The 16,516-nt window shown below is 39.1% G+C and overlaps 1 protein-coding gene across 4 annotated transcripts in view; it reads left to right on the top strand.

The window, feature by feature from the left end:
- GRIK1 (glutamate ionotropic receptor kainate type subunit 1) overlaps positions 1–16,516 on the top strand; it is a 155,465-nt gene that overhangs the window by 66,724 nt on the left and 72,225 nt on the right. The window lies entirely within an intron of this gene.

Here is a 16,516-nt window from a genome sequence, read left to right as displayed (position 1 = left end):
AGCCAGGCGGGATAGTTGGGTAATCTGCATCTATCTTCTACCATAAAAAGGAGCAGAATTTCATCCCCTTCCCTCAAAACAGAGCCCATTAACTTCTACATGACTGTGGCACATGTTTCAGAATGGCACTTAGTGTTGATCTGAATAAATTGCAACCTGGCGAGGAGTAGCGTTCTGGCTCGTAGTCTTTAAAACCGTCTCTGTTTTTCAGAATCATACACTCTGTCAAGTGTCACATCCTTGGAGGAAAAAGTAAAAAGAAAAAGAGAAAGAAGCAAATTTCCCTTTCTCTGTGTCGTTTGTGTTATAAAAAACTTTCACAGATCTATGGGCATCCACATCATTGGTGGCTCTTCCATCCCCTGGTGGGGACGTGAGTAAGTGTTGTTCCAGGTTTGAGTGTTAGGGAAAAGAATAAAAAAAAATAGAGACTTCTCTACCTCTGTTATGCTTCATGCACCAAACACATCTTTAAATACAATAATCAACAAGTCTGTTTTCCTTTTATTCTTCAGTGAATGTTGGAAGTAAGCCGTGTGGAAGAGTAAATAGAAGTAGCTTGAGCTTCAGAGATACTGAGATCAGAGTCATGCCCAGCGGGCACCAGCATTTTGTAGGCACAAAACAACTAAGCAAAGCATAAAGGAAAAGAAGTATATCCAAACAATAAGCCAAAGCAGCCTCTTTGTCACTCTGTCTCCAGCCAGCAAGCATTTAAATAGCAGGGTTTTGCTTTAATAGCTTATTTCTTCAGTTACTGAAACCAAAATGATAACACAAAGGAGTAGGCATATGGTTTAAATACTAATTTTATTGAATACAGGGGAAAAAGTTCCCCTGGGAACAAGGGGACAAGGGGACAAGAGAGAAGAATCACATACTCTTGATACATGTCTGCCTGAATCTGAAGAGTGTATATGACAATCTTCAGGGCAAGGTTGTCCCATTTCTGAAGCACTTTTATTCAGCCACTGCTTTATACCCAGCTTTCCTTGGGATCTGACACATTCCCTTTGGAAGGTCTTCTTAAATGAAATTAATTATCTAAAAATCTTAGTCCAGTAAGTCTTTTAGAGTCTCTGTTCATGCTTAACAAGAGCTAACGGAGTTGCTTGATCTGGCAGTTCTCTTTGTCTGGTTTCTGCAGCCATGAAACACAACAGCTCCAGCAATTTGAAACAATCTCAGCTCTATTGATACAGAAATCCATCCTGGGATTTTCAGCATGAGAAGAACAGTTTCATTTTTAGGCAAAAAACTAGCCTTGATGGCACTTTGAACATACAGCCCTAACACATGCCTTCCAAAATATGGAAGACCTTTCAGGTGTAAAAAATGTCAAGAAAAATCAAAATAGCACAAGATATAGGAAGCTTTATATGCAGAGAGGAAACCTGAGTCACCTAGCAAGGAAATCTAATTTTTCTTGAGCTGAAGTTTTAATTTAATTCTAAACTTAAGTTTTGCTCTTCTGATTGATGGTGATACATTGAAATTATGACTATGTAATGAGTTTCAAGCTATACTTTATGCACCGCGCTAACTATAATTAATTACAATTTCCTCTTCGTAGCAAGGTTACTTTAGGGACTTTTAGTTGAAATTTCTGACAATCAAACTATAATACATTTTAAAAAAATACATGAAAGCTTTACTTCAGGTTTTGTATGTTGGATATTTTAGGAATGATTTAATCGCAGTATTCAATTAATGAGTGCAGAGAGGCAGTTTCTAGTTTTTCAATGAGTAGTTATTTTCTTTCTTCTTTTTTCCTAAATCATTAAAAAATATATTGTAGTTTAATTGTGACTAACACATTTGTAAAGTTTTCCACAACCAAATTCTACCCCTTTTGTAAAAGTATATATCTAACTTTTCTACTGATAATTGCAACTAAGTGTAATACAACTCTGATTAATACATGTCTTATCTATAATAACAGACATATCTAACTAACTTGTTAATAATTCCAGATGAAGCTGCTCCTACTGAATCATACTGAGTGTTTACCCACGAGGAAATGGAGTTTGTAATATGCTACCAGAGCCTGTAAGAGATTTTTTTGCAAACCTTTGTCTTGAGAGAAGTCAGTGGAAAGATTTGGTCTTCAGTTACATTGATTACCTATAACAAGCAAGGCTAGATCAGGATTAAAAAACAAAACAAAAAACAGAGAAGGAAAACAGTCCTGCAGTGGCAGAATGTTGGATAGAACAAACAAGGAGATGTAGAATTTAAAAGCGTATTTTCAGTGCAGCACAATCTCAAGCATTCATTGTGTAAGTGCAAATAATCGCTAACATACTCACTGCATGTAACAAGCAAATGTGTCCAATAATGAAAAATCTGCATAAAAACTACATATTTGGATAGGAAACTGATAGCTGCCAATGCACTCCTCACACTGTTGTGTTATTTCAGCTGAATCACTCTTACACCATCTTTTAAATGGGAAAGAAGACTACTTCAGCTTTGCAGTAAAAATCCAGAGATCAGTGTGTACAGTAATGCTACAGCAGTTTAATTTGCAACCAAGTATAAAGTAAGGTACATTCTGAGTTCTCATTAAAACTTGCTGATGTGCAAGGATGTGTGTTTCAGGGATCATTTCAGGGATCATTTTGTTGTTTGTTTTTAAGAATTTTAGGTGTCTTTTACAGAGTGCATTGAAACAAATCTCATTTCCTGCACATAGCCCTTGAAACATAGAAAGAAGTGCTATATGCAAAACACTCTGGATGAGAAAAAAAGAATAGAAGGAGATTTGGTTGCTATAGTCTTTTCCACTTGGTTTTATACTGAATTCATCCCTGAGGATCAACTAGTAATTCTCAGCATGGATTGCCTGAGTCTGAGAATGATTGCTGGTGCAACAGGCATTCCTGTGTATGCCCCAGATAAAAAGCATTACATGTTTGGCTTCTATCTAGTCAGTAGATTGCTGGCTCAGGTATCCTGAAATTTGCCAATGCTTCGTATATTTGGCTTGCCTAGAATATCCTGCTTTAATAGCTTTTGTGAATAATTTGAGTGGGGGCCTATGAAACCCAGAGACTGATGTATGAATGAAAAGTTTGGATTCAAAGAACATCTGACATCTGGGGATATTCAGCATTAAGAAAAGCGGTGCTACAACAGGGAAGTTGCCTGGTGAAAGGGTTTCTGGAGTTAAGGCTCTTATGTCCCCTCTAATTTATACCCCATTATGCATAAGAATTTAAAAACTGTACATTTCTCCATCAGATGGTTAAGCTTTGCTGTAAACTCTTGGTTCCATCTCTGTATCCTAAGTATTTTCAAATCCGTCTTGTGGGAACAAGAATATATCATGTTCTTTGGAAAACAAAAAAGAAACATTAAAAGAAAAAAGTGTTCCATAGATGTTATCAGGTCCAGTTTGGGTTTGCACTCCAAATCTCCACTGAGTTTGCATAATTTAACATTCCCTAAAGTTGAGAGCAGGCGTAGATACACTCTCCTTACACTTGTTACTTTAACATTCGCAAATGTAGAAGCGAATAAGATATTTTTCAGAACAAAATGTCCCTCAGTAGTTTCATAAGTAGAAATGTTCCAGATTTATAATTATGAAGGGAGCTTTAATTTGCAGAAACCTCAACTAAGTATATTTTCAAGAGTCAAACATCATTATTATAAAGAAATATGGCAACTCAAAGTGCGAATACTGATACATTACTTCTAAGAGTGGTGCAGTTGCAAAACTTGCCATCCTCATCCTTAAAGACACAGTCCTAGATAAGCCTAAGCCTACTTCGATGTTTTACTTTACAAGATCGAAAATGTGTATCGATATTTTTCTTTAAAGCAGCTGTCGTACTGACAGTGCAGTATAAAAAATATCTTCTTTAGAAAAATTAAAGCCCATTTTCTGTGTTTTCCTTTTGGATATGTGGGTATTTAAGGATGAAACTACATGAATGCTAGCTTGAGAGACTGAGTAATCCAGAAGGATGGAGGAAAATATATTTATTTTAAGTTGCAGGAATAATAGATAAACTCTGAGAAAATCCTGCTGATTTCAACTTGCTGGCATTTCACAAACCATGGAGAACAATCAGTGAAGTGCCCCAACTCAGTGGTTTACTTGGAGTTTCAAGAGAATCAAAATAGCTGACACTGTGGGAAATCTGCTGACATTTGGTTTTGTATCCTTCCACTACAGGAGAAGACTAATGAAGGGGAACAGGTATTTATTTTAATGAAAATCAATTTGATCATTCATGTCTTTTTTTTCAAATTTATGGTTTTAATCCTCACTTTTATATGTATTTTTAATTAAACATGTCATGATCTGAGTGGCTTATTGCAATCTTATCTGTATTTTGTCACTCTTTCTAGAGTTTTGCAAGGCTTCCAGTCCTATTGTAATTGGTTCATTTGCGCAAAAGAGCAGTAAAAGAGTCTTGGGAAAAACTCTTCCACTAGGCTGGCTGTGGCCTGAACATTGTGTATGGACTGTTTTGGGGGTGGGTTTCCTTAGCTGTTTTTGTCAGAGGAAATAAAAACCTCTTCCACAGCACAATGTTTTCCTAATAGATGTGTTGTGTAGTTCCCTTATAAGCCAAAACAACTTAGTGAGCATTGTGTCAAGCTATGTTTTAGTAATGCTTGTCTTCCGGGTTCTGAGCATCTACTTTTATATAATGGCTATAAAACATAATTGTTGCTCCTCTTTGCTGAGGTGTTACAAGAAATGCCATCTTTTCAGCCCCATCAGAAGCACTCTTGTCTTGATTCTCTATCTCTGAAACAGTTGTATTTAAATGACTTTTGGGCCAAACCCAGTTTGCCTCTAAATTATGCTGAAGCAGACCTTAAGGGAAAAAAAGGCAGCAATCCTGGGGCCATGCTTTGTGGTACTGCAAGTGATAGGATGCGCTGGGGAAGGAGAAATGGGGAATAGCATCTTTCCTGTGCTGGTCCCCTTTCTCCCTGCTCTGCTGAGGACCTGCGTCTCACAGGACCAGAAGCACAGCCCAAAGAAGGAGGTGCCAAGAACATCCCCAGTGCTGCCTCTGGTGTGCTTTTGAAGTTGAGTCAGCAAGATTTCTGATTCAATTAGTAGGTATCTTCTCCATTTTAGCTTATCTCCAGAGTGTGAGAAACATTCAGCCTCAGACAAGACTACCCTAAGGAGTTATTTTTAAGAATACTCCAAAACAGAACATTCATATAATTTCCAAGAGATATCTCTGCTGTAGTTCGCTTAGCTATGGATTCCTTGGAATACCCACCCAGAGAAACCCATGTCAGTCATTTCTGTATCAATAGCTCACTGCCTTTAGGGGAACTGTAACTGCTGGATTCCAGAAAGAAAAGAGCAGTGAACCAAAGCGCAAAACGTTCTCCCTATCGATTCTAACCTCCCTCCACTGCCACTTCCATTCTGGAAAGGATGTACTTTTGGATCCTCTGTGATCTGAGTTTATCCATGCTTTTTCAGGATAAACTCAGATTTCTTCAGCTTTAATAAAGACCTTCTGTTCCTAAGCATCTTACGTATACTAGTGCTTAATAGGCACTCACAAAGAGTACATACTTTTTAAAGACATAACCCTGAACTTTCAGCATAAAATGGCTGTTTACTGAATAATGCACATTTCAAAGAGCAGCCTAGGATTTGAAATCTGGCTTTCTATTTCTAAGAGCTTGAGAAAAATGGCTAATCCTGAAGTAGTGCTATTGTGTACTTGAACTCACAGTTGCTTCATGGCAAAGCTATATTCCCGTGGCTCAGGACTGCTCTCCACATAGAGTAACCAACCTCTCCAGGGTTTCAGCCAAGTGAAGCTGTACATTTTTCTGTGGGTCATCTGCTGTCAGAGTGCAGAAAATAAAGTGATGTGACTACACATGATGTATTGATTACTGCTTTCTGGGAAGTGTAACATCTTGTAGGAACGGCAAAGTAAGATGGTGAAATGCTATTTGCACAAATGTGCTTCCTGTTTTAAGATGGTACCTACGTACAAGCATGTAGCTTTTTGTGTGAATAACGGAACTGAATTCAGTTTTCTTTGCTGTTGTTTTAGATAGGGCCTCTATTGCTCCATTTGGAGAAGTTACTTCTTGGTTTCTTTGGACATAAAGTAAAATTACTTTGCATCTGTGAGAAATCTGAATATATTTTTATGCACACTAATACTTTTGTGGCGAATCTAACTGAAGCCAGTAAGTACAACTTCCAGCAATCTCTGCAGCGCAAGCCTGTTGGTCTTCTAGTCTGCCTTCAGTCCTTTAGCCAGCTTTCTTTGCATTTTCCTCATTTACTTTTTGTTTCTGTGAAATTAATACCTGGGGTTTTTTTTTCGTTTTCTTTTTTCTTTTTTCTGACGTAATTTTCTCCTCTCTACTTTCTTGTTGCCTTTTCCACACTTTTTCACTTTCAGAAGCATTTCACAGTCCAGCATGTAATCAGCAATATGTTAGAATATCTGAAAGGGAAGTCCCCTGGCCCTGACAGATATGTAGGAAAACTGTCTGTGAACAAGTGCTCAGACATATTTAAAGATACACCAGAAAGTATGTTTCTCTTTCAGCAAGACTTTATAAATTGTTGCAGCCTGGTAAGTATGAGAAAATTTGACCAATACCTACTGAAACTGGTATAATCGTTAAGGTTGGCAAAGACCAAAGATCACCAGTTGTCAGCCCATCCTCACCATGCCCTCTTCCCACATTCCTCAGTGCCACATCCACACGGCTCCTGAACACCTCCAGGGACGGTGACTGCACCACCTCCCTGGGCAGCCTGTGCCACTGCTTCACCTCTCCTTCTAAGAAATTCTTCCTAATATCCAACCCAAACCTTTTCTGTCATGACTTAAGGCCACTATCCCTCTCATTCTAACACTTGTTACCTGAAGAAAAGGATTACTCTTTACATCCCTATCCATCATAAGTGCTCACACTGAGCAAAAATATCCATGTGAAGAACCCACTGTGCTGGCCTTTGGCTTTCTCGCTGTCTTGCTGGCAGTTTTTCTCACAATGGCACTGGGCTGGGTGGCCTGGGGAGTCCTGAAGAGAACAGATCAGTTTGTAACACACATCATGATTAAAATATTGCTATGCTGTATGTGAAGACTTGATTTGCCATATACCTTCACAACATGCAATATACCAGCTGTAGTAGGCACAGAAGCCCTGAAGGTACACACATGCAGTGGGAAAGCATGGTGATGTAACCTTGAATGTCTTTCAGAGCCTTTTCCAGGTGAACTGCTCCTGAGGAAAACATCTCACACAATATCAGATCTTGTTGTCTGTAAAGTTCATCTACCTATTACAAGCTCCAAAAAGAGAAGTGAGAAAATTCTTATTTCCTTCAACTTGCTGCAAAAATAGCATCAGATGGGACCCAATGTTTCACATGTAATGAGTAATTAGAACCAATTCTCTCCCTCTCCCGTGTTTCTCTCCTTTGAAATTAAAGCTGCAATGCATGAAGAGCTGGTTCACCCAGAAAAGTGTGGTTGTGTGGGAAAAAGAATAACAAATAATATAAATAGCGTATGTACTATCCTGCATTTTTAGTGCCTGCTGACTGGTCTCTGCATCAGGTGAAAACAATAAAGTACAAGCAGTAAGACAATCATTTTTGAAAGTTATCAAATAAAGAGTTTGCACTTCTAGTTTCTTCCTAGTACTACCATTGTATTGCAAAGACACATGTAAATCAGGTCAATCATTTTTTCCCCTGTAAAAATAGAAGAATTTTATTATCTCAAAATTCTATAAAGTGAATTGTGCTGATTGAACCCTCGGGAAATATCTCCACAATAATATGATAAAATCAGATCCCACTCACTAATCTATGTATCTCTATATCTTCATACACTCAACTTTTTACTTATGTACGTACAGACATACGTATTTTTGTCCCTATGCTTTTCCAAGGATAAAAGCATAGCTGAATGCAATTCTTTGCTAGTCTGCAGATAATTACAAGAACCTGGTCTTGGTCATTAACTTTGGAAAAGACCTCTACTATCACCTAGTCCAGCCAACACCTCCACTATGCCCACTGACCACTGATAGCAAAGACTCTACTGATGCTACAGAGTAGTCTCAGGTCCTAAGCACAGCCCCAGAAGTGGATTTCAGTCATTTAGTTTTGAACCTTGGAGTATCAGTTTGTCAAATATTCAGTGACCTTTCTAAAAACAAATCTAACCTCACAAACAAATGCAATCCTCACATTTGCTGACTTTGACACTTTGGTTGCAGCCTTTTCTTTCTGCACAAGGTTGCAGGTCATTGAACCTGCCCCAGGTTTCAGTTTTTTGATCCTGTTACACAGTCATGGAAGGGAAAATGTTGCTTTCACCCCAGCCCCCCAAAGCCAGTCCTTCTCTGCCAGTTTGGTTGTGGATTTCTTGTAGTTGGTAGAAACTTGTAGCGACAGAGATTATGAAAACAGACATGGGGATTCCTGTTGAGGACCAGAACATGATTTTCCCTTCTATGCCCATTTCCTCTTCTTATTTTTGATTTTGATGGCTGGAAATAATGCAGTTAGAGCAGGGAAAGGATATGGGCTTTCAGTATTGTTTGTCATGCATCCCAAAAGGAGGAGGCCACAGCAGGATGAAAAATTGCAGAAGGATCATGTTCCAGATTCAGGAACTGGCAGCAGTAGTGAGATGGCTGTGACACTTGGCAGGGTATATAGGAGGAAATCAAAGGCATGCTGGACAGGAACCAAACTGGGTGAATGTGAAGATGGCAAATGCCAAGGTAAGGACAGGAGTTTCCAAAAGGCAGGGAAAAGGCTGAAGCAGAGAGCAATGTGTGGAAGAGTTCCAAAGTAGGGTTTGAACAGATTGAAGAGGGAGTGATGGTAGAAAAGTCACTCGATCTCTCAGCTTCACTGTCTGTAAAATGAGGATGATAATATCTGCCTAACTCAGAGGTCCCCATTGCAAGTCTAAATTCATCCGTGCAAGGAATACTAATGTGTTTAGTTTATATTCCATAAGCCTCATGCAAAACCCATGCATTTAATTCCATTAAAACCTCGGGGAGTAAGCCCATTTCAGTCTGGATTTGTAAATACAAAATGCAATTATTGTTGGTTATAGGATTGTGATTGTTAATGATTATTTCTGAGAAACTTTTTTCTTTTTTTTTCAAATTCACACATAGAACAGAGTAGTTTTTAGGTCATATATAAATTGAAGTTAATAACCAATTTCTGAAATAATCTTACACAGTCAGCTTTAAAAAGAAAGATATTTTTAAAATGTAAGCCTGTAAGTAATAACTCATTTGATTATTCTTTCCCTGTAAGATGAACACCAGCCTTAGCTCTGTGATGAGTGCATTTACACTGGCTCTTGGTCAGGCACCTTATGGCAGAGGAGGAAACATCCTCTGCTAAGAGACAAAGGCGGAGGAAGTGCTTGGGATGTTTTCTAGTAAGTGCTTTCAATCCCAGCGGCACTTTACACAAGTGAATATAACCTGCAGAAAAAACCTTTGTAAGTACTGTTTTGCCTTGCTCCATTTCAGTCCCACACCTCGAGCATGAGAGCTGTGTGTGAGCCCATAGCAATTTGGGCAGCAGAGCGCTGAGAGTCCGTGTGTGTACTGATAGGGAGCAAGGACAAAATGTATGTTAATTTGGCTTTGTGAATCTCTTGCATTAACTTGGCATGAGCAACAGCTTCTCTTTCAGGAAGCCAGTGACACATAGCTGCACACTCATTAAGATTTTAACTCTCACTTTTCTTCAGTGTCTAACAAGTGGGTTTTTATGAGGTTTTTGTGGACCCCGTGGTGTTCAGATGGTACTGTGGGTAGGAGGAGAGGCTTCTCAAAGCAGCAGTCCCCTGGGATGTAGATGTTCAGATGTTTCTGGAAATCCTGCTAGTGGATCGCCTGCATGCTGTGGGACCGGAATGCCCTTGTCAGGCTCCAGTGGCTCAAAGCTTCAGAGATGAAGCAGTGCCTTCCAGTGGGCCACGTGCCTCCACATTACTGAATGAGAGTGTCACCCTGTGCAAAAAACGTTTCCCCAGGCCAATGAGAAAGTGCACATCAATGTTAAGTTATGAAAAGAGCATGCAAGGAAACATGGACATCAACCACATAGAATCTTAGTTTTATCCTTGACTGAAGAAAGCTGTGAATCATAGAAAAACACATTTTTTTCCAGGGAGGAGAAAAATTCCTGTGTCTTTATGAGAAAAATCTTAGCCATGATCAGTATTTTTCCATTTTTCTTTGGTTGTATCTTTTAATATTGCAAACATTTCTTACTGCATGGTCAGCGTGTTTGTTTTCAAATAGCAGTCTTTTAAAGTGTAGAACCTCAATAGAACATAAACAACATAACAGCTTTCAGGTTTATTAATTCCTCCTGTTTCTTGCTTTAATTTCTGTCATAATATCAAAATACTTGTAATTAGTACTAGTACACTCACATCTGGAGTGATGTGCGTGTATGAATAGCTGTGCTGCAACTTAAGGAGCTGGAAATGCTGGCTCTGGGACCAAGATAGTATGCTAGGGGATGAAAATTTGTCAGTAAATAAAAATTCAGGCAACATATTTTTAAAATCTCATCGTGTCTAGTGGTGGCTTGACTTATGGTCTTTGAAAATTTTATCTTGTATTCAACAATTCTTTTCTCTATTTTAACAACATGAACACATTTTTTGCCCACGCTGCCAACATTTTCCACTGGTCAAAAAGTAGAAAGAATTACTCTGGTGATAAAGAATTTTAGATTTTCCAGATGGCAGTTCAAAAGTTGATACACACAGCAGCCTCCCAGTGTTCAAAGGAGGTTGACCCCTGGTTCAGTGTACAAGACTGGATGCGGATCTGCCTCATATAGCCACCAGTGAGCTGGGGAGACTTGCAGAAAATTTATTTGGGAAATCTGAAGTTTATCCACTGAGATAATGAATGTCTGAGTGTCCCAGAGCAAGATCTAAATTTGAAAAATAGCTGCTGTTTCGGCATATCCATGGCAACCATTGGATTTCAGGCTGGCTTAAGGGATGAACATGTTTTTTCTCTTTCAGTCTCCTTTAGGTGTCAGAGCGTAACACAGACCTCCTTCAAAAGCAATTGTATTTTCACACCTCTGTTTTGTAAGCTATCAGGGCTATTTCTGTAAGCCTACCTTCATTCCACTTGGCCTTTTTGAAGTACTTCGATAGGGAGTAAAAAGCAAACAAAAAAAGCAGTGCATTAAAACACTGTTCTTTTCTTAGCTGTGGAGTAGGTAAAGAAAATCTGTCTGCAAGGAGAATATAGTTTTAAAAAAATATTTTCAGGAGTTTGCATTTAATTTTGAAAGCATCCAAGATGATTGAAATCGCAAAAATTCAGTCATGTCTAGTCAGGCAACTCTGCATATGTGCAGCTAAGAGAACATACTAGATCTGCTGTACTGGGGCTGAAATTTGTTTGAGATATTTTGCACTGAGGAAACCCAACCAAAAAAGCCTGGAGAGATAGGTCAATAACTGCCATCAGAAAGGTCAACAACTTTTAGCTGTTACTGTTCGTGGCAGGTTTTAAAATGGGGACAGAGAATTTTTCCAATAAAAGGCTTTTGAGCTCTGTCTTGTCTTGAAGTGAAATGTTGATATCCGTTGAATGGTATGGAAATTGATTCAGTCATGACCTTTTCTAAAACTCTCTCAGTCTGATGACCCCCATTAACCGGAAATGTTTGCTTGCTCAGAAGGGCTGGAGCCACTTTTTCAGGTGTCTACTGAGGTGTGCTTTTGTATTTTTGACATTTTACTTGCTGTAGCTTTTTGTTTTTTCCTTCAAAGGATGAATGGGAATGATGCTTTGTCATATTTGTCAGTTTGACTCGAATACCTTGCTGTTGTCTGAAGAGCAGTCACTCATGGTTCAGATCTTGTTTCTATTAGAGGAAGATTAGTCAAGTAGGCATGTTCCTCTTACTTTCCCCAGCTAAACTAGAAACAGGGGCATCTACAGCTTTTCTCTTCAGTCTCTGATACATGACTCTGTAAAGTAAATGCAGAAAGTGAAAGGCATCTTCACACACACACTGTGCACTGAAGCAGGTTTATTTGTTAAATGAACATGACTACTGGCTCTCCCACTGATGTTCTTATGTGTGGCTGAGGGAGTTGCTCCTTGCATACAATAAAATCAAGAAATGTAGGTCTGGCTTTACCTCTCCAGAGTCTGTGAGCAGCAGGGCATGTGGGATCAGAGCACGGGCTTGCTTCTCAGCTGTGTCTGCTGTCACAGCCACCAAGAAGTTTTTACATCCTCAAGAACCAAATCAGCTCCTATAGTTATCATACTCACCTTGCTTTGAGTACTCAGCTTTCTTATGATTCAGGAGGCTGAAACTGCCCACCATGGGTGCAAGCACAGTGCCAGTGCAGAATCACAGAACCATAAGATATTACAAGTTGGAAGCAACGCACAATGTCTGTTGAGTCCCACTGCAGGCTCCACACAGGACCATCCAAAATTCAAACTCTATGCCCGAGAGAATTTTTCAAATGCTTCTTGAAGTGGGGCCATGCCCACTGCTCTAGGGAGCCTCAGCCATGCCCACTGCTCCTGAAGGAAAGATAGGTCTGCCTCTGCCCAGGACTAAGAAGCCTTTGGTTGGCCTATGATGCATGAGAATACGTATCGTTTCAAAGAACAATTGGGATGGAAAGGAGGAAGGTGAAAGGGAGGACTTTGTCCCTAGTAAATGCTACCAAGCCTACCCTGGATGGCAGTGCTTGTTTTTGAGCTTAGAAGAAACAGCCTCATTTCTTCAGCATCATTTGTATCTTGAGTTAACATTGATTTTTTTTCTTTCACTTGTACAATCCTTTGACTAATTTGCTTTTAAAATGTTGTTTATTTAAACAAATAATCTGACAAACAGGTTCTTCATCAAACTTGTCAGTTAATCTGATCTTTCTTTTTTAACCTGAACCTTACAATAAATTCTAAGCTTGATGTCAAGCTATCAACAGAACATGAGAGAAGTGAAACAATTTAATAAATGGCTAGATTTTATTAAGAATACACAGATGAAAACACGACAGTATGGAACAGACCCTCTTCGTTGCAGGGTGTTGGACTAGATGACCTTTGAGGTCCCTTCCAACTCAAACGATTCTATGATTCTATGACTGTACCTGCTGCTTTGTTTGTGGTACAAATTCATAGGCTGATTTGGCTCTTTTTACACACATAGATCCCAACAGAAAAGATCAAGCTCAAATCGGTAGCAGTTCTGGCTTTTCTCAAACTTCACTAACAGCAGACAATGATTTCCTTCATTAACTATATCACGGAGTTGTTTCATGGGCAGCAGGGTACTCCTTTAGTGCTTCCTTGAGGGTGTTATCAGGAGAATAGACAGCCAAGTAAACATTTAGTGGATTGAAATAGTGATGTCAGTAGTCTCCATACTTAGGAGACAATCCTATGAGTGGTGGTGGCAAGGAAGCAGTAGCTTTCAGAGACTCTGAATGGCATTGTGTTTAACAGTTCCAGTTTAGGAGAATGGCTGAACTCCCTGTGGAAGTTCTTGGGGTATTGGTTGATGAGGGACTCAACCAGATCCTCTAGTGTGTACTCACAGCACAGGTCAACTGTGTCCTGGGCTGCATCACAAGAGGGGTGACCAGCAAGGATAGGGAGGGGATTGTCCCTCTCTGCTCTGCCCTCGTGAGGCCCCTCCGGACTGCAGTGTCCAGGTCTGCGGCCCTCAACACAAGAACGATGTGGAGCTGTTGGAGTGGGTCTGGAGGAGGCCATGAAGATAAGAGGATAGGAGCATCTCTCCTGTGAAAACAGGTTGAGAGTGTTGGGGCTGTTCAGCCTGTAGAAGAGAAGGCTTTGGGGAGACCTTACTGAGGCCTTCAAGTACCTAAAGGGAGCCCACAGGAAAGGTGGGGAGCAACCTGTTTTATCTGAAAGTGTAGCGACTGGACAAGGAGTAATGGCTTTAAACTAAAAATGCATAGATTAAGATTAGATATTAGGAAGAAACTTGTCATCTGGAACATGATGAGACACTGGCACAGGTTGCCCAGAGAAGTTGTGATTGCCCCTCCCTGCAAATGTTCAAAGCCAGCTTGGATGGTGCTTTGAGCAACCTGACCCAGTGGAAGATGGAAGATGTTCCTGCCCATGGCAGGGGGGTGGGAATAAGATGATCCTCGAAGTTCATTCCAATCCAAACCATGCTATGATTCTACAATTCTATGAAATATAATTCATGCATATAATTATGACTATCTGTCCTAGTCTTATGCAGATCGGTCCAGAGAATCTCACCAGCAAATTAAAGCATTGAACTGAAGTTCTCTATCAGAGCATTACTGCTATGTTAACATGTATAAAAGAACACCTGACAATATGTTGAATGTGTACCAACGTATTGACTGTGCATCTGACTTTCAGAGAAATATATCTGATTGTATTTGAAGTTTATGTGATGTTATATATGCAGTTTTGATTTGTTTGCTTAGCAAAACCTTCACTCTTTCCATCAATCCTCATTTCCCTCCACTCCTCCCCCCTGCCCAGTGAATCCTTATTCTTCTTTTAAGGGTAACAAGCAAAAATTCTGTAAAAATTTGCTAATGAATTATAAATAGCTCCTGAATATACATTAATTAAAATTAATCTCAATTTAATAGGTCACTGATTACAGGTCTGGAAAAAGTCCTCATCCTGAAATGAAAAAGTTCTTGTGATTGTAGTATATATAGGACACAAAGTCTACTGCCAAACTCCTTAACCAAAGGATGGTTAAAAGATGTTATTTGAAGTTAAATAAACAAAGAAACAAGTAACTAGAACAATCACAGCACAATAGTAGTTTCCATGATGGAGAAGATTTTTTGCTAACAATACGCTGACTGAATAGAATGTTATCTTAGGCTATTGATAATAATAATAGTTTTCCACCTTGTCATATGAAATAATGTTCTGCTAATTCTAGAGCAGGTCCAAGCAAAACATAACTATTGTACATTGCTGTCACAAGACTAAAACAGCATTATGGCCAGCAGAAAGTACTTGTGTTCCTTAGATGAAAGATGGAAAAGTAAGTTTTAGTGAACCAGAAAAGAGGTGAGCTTGTTGGTATCATTATTATTGTAAGGAGGAATTATAGGCTCTGAAAGAACTGCATACCTAAAATGCAAATCTGAAATACATATAGTAAATTAAAACTTTGCTTAAATTGGCAAAATTTCTAAAGTTGTGTTTAGGTATTGTTATACATGGTTTTGAGAGATGTTTAGAGATGTTGTGTATTTGAGAGTGACTAGAAATAACTTGGGTTTCATAGCCTCCAGTTTTCATTGCTGAGTTGAAATTCAAAACAGGTTTTAATTCTGCTGTGTTTCCATTTTCTGATTGTCAGCTAATGACTGCACTACTCCTACATTGGTGACGTCAAAATTGCATTAGCTGAATACATTCTCATGCTCAGGAAATATTAAGTGATGGCTAAAGCTCAAATTTCACATGGGGAAATGTGAAAATACGAAACAGAGAAATCCAAAGTATTCTCTAGTGACTCGCACTAAATTAGTAAATTATACTTGCAAAATCAAGTACTGAAGCTGGAAATTGCTGTTTAAAGGAGCTATTTTTTTTCAAATTAGCTGTGTTTGTTACGCATTCATCAAATCCCAATACTCCCAGACAGCCTGAATGTGTTGTTGGCATTATATAATCTCAGAGGCTAGAGGGAGTAGACATCCCAGTATAAGTGGGACAGCCTATTTACTTGAAACATAGCCACCTTCCTGAGCTCAGAAAACATGAGAAAACAATTGATAATGCTTCCAACATTAAAATCAAAATTGGTTCTTTACTTGCTTACATGTTAAAGAAAAGTTCTGATTCACATCATTTTTTTTATCAAGGATCAAGAAGTATGTACAATTTCGGTCTGAAAGACAAAAATGAGTTCTGACAAATTGAACAGAGCTCAAAGAGCAGTTGCTTGACTGAAATTGTACAGAATAGGTTGGGACAACCTAGTTGTTCAAATAGTTTGAAGCGGATGTTAGGAGTTTAGAGGAAGAAGCTGAAAGCAGTTGTGATAGATGCAGCACTATCCTTGCAAGAGGACTTCTAAATCAGTTCCATATTAGTACTGGTAGACATTACTCCCCAGGTGACATCACTTGCCACTTTGGCACAGAGTTAGAATCTTTTGTGGGAGCAGTGTGGCTCAGTTATGTTTTATAACAAATTCAGCTTATACATTAATGATCTTTGAATAAGCAAAGCCATTCGCTGATGGCAAACAGTGATGCCCAAAGTGTAAGTAACAACAACAAAACAAGCCGTTCTGAGGCAAAGACCTCAAGAGGAAATTTCCAGTCAATTTCTCCTCAAGCTGCTACTGCTAAGCAAGGAACTTGTACTGCCAGGATGTGTGCACTTCTGAAAACATCTCCAACGTATCCGAATTTCATCTCTAAACATACATTAGAATGAGCAGGGCAAACAAAACCAATGA

This window comes from Centrocercus urophasianus, unplaced genomic scaffold (assembly GCF_019232065.1).
Source record: "Centrocercus urophasianus isolate 14NV4802_14NV808 unplaced genomic scaffold, USGS_Curo_1.0 seq_12, whole genome shotgun sequence".
NCBI classification, from domain to species: domain Eukaryota; kingdom Metazoa; phylum Chordata; class Aves; order Galliformes; family Phasianidae; genus Centrocercus; species Centrocercus urophasianus.
This window is presented reverse-complemented; position numbering and strand designations above follow the sequence as displayed.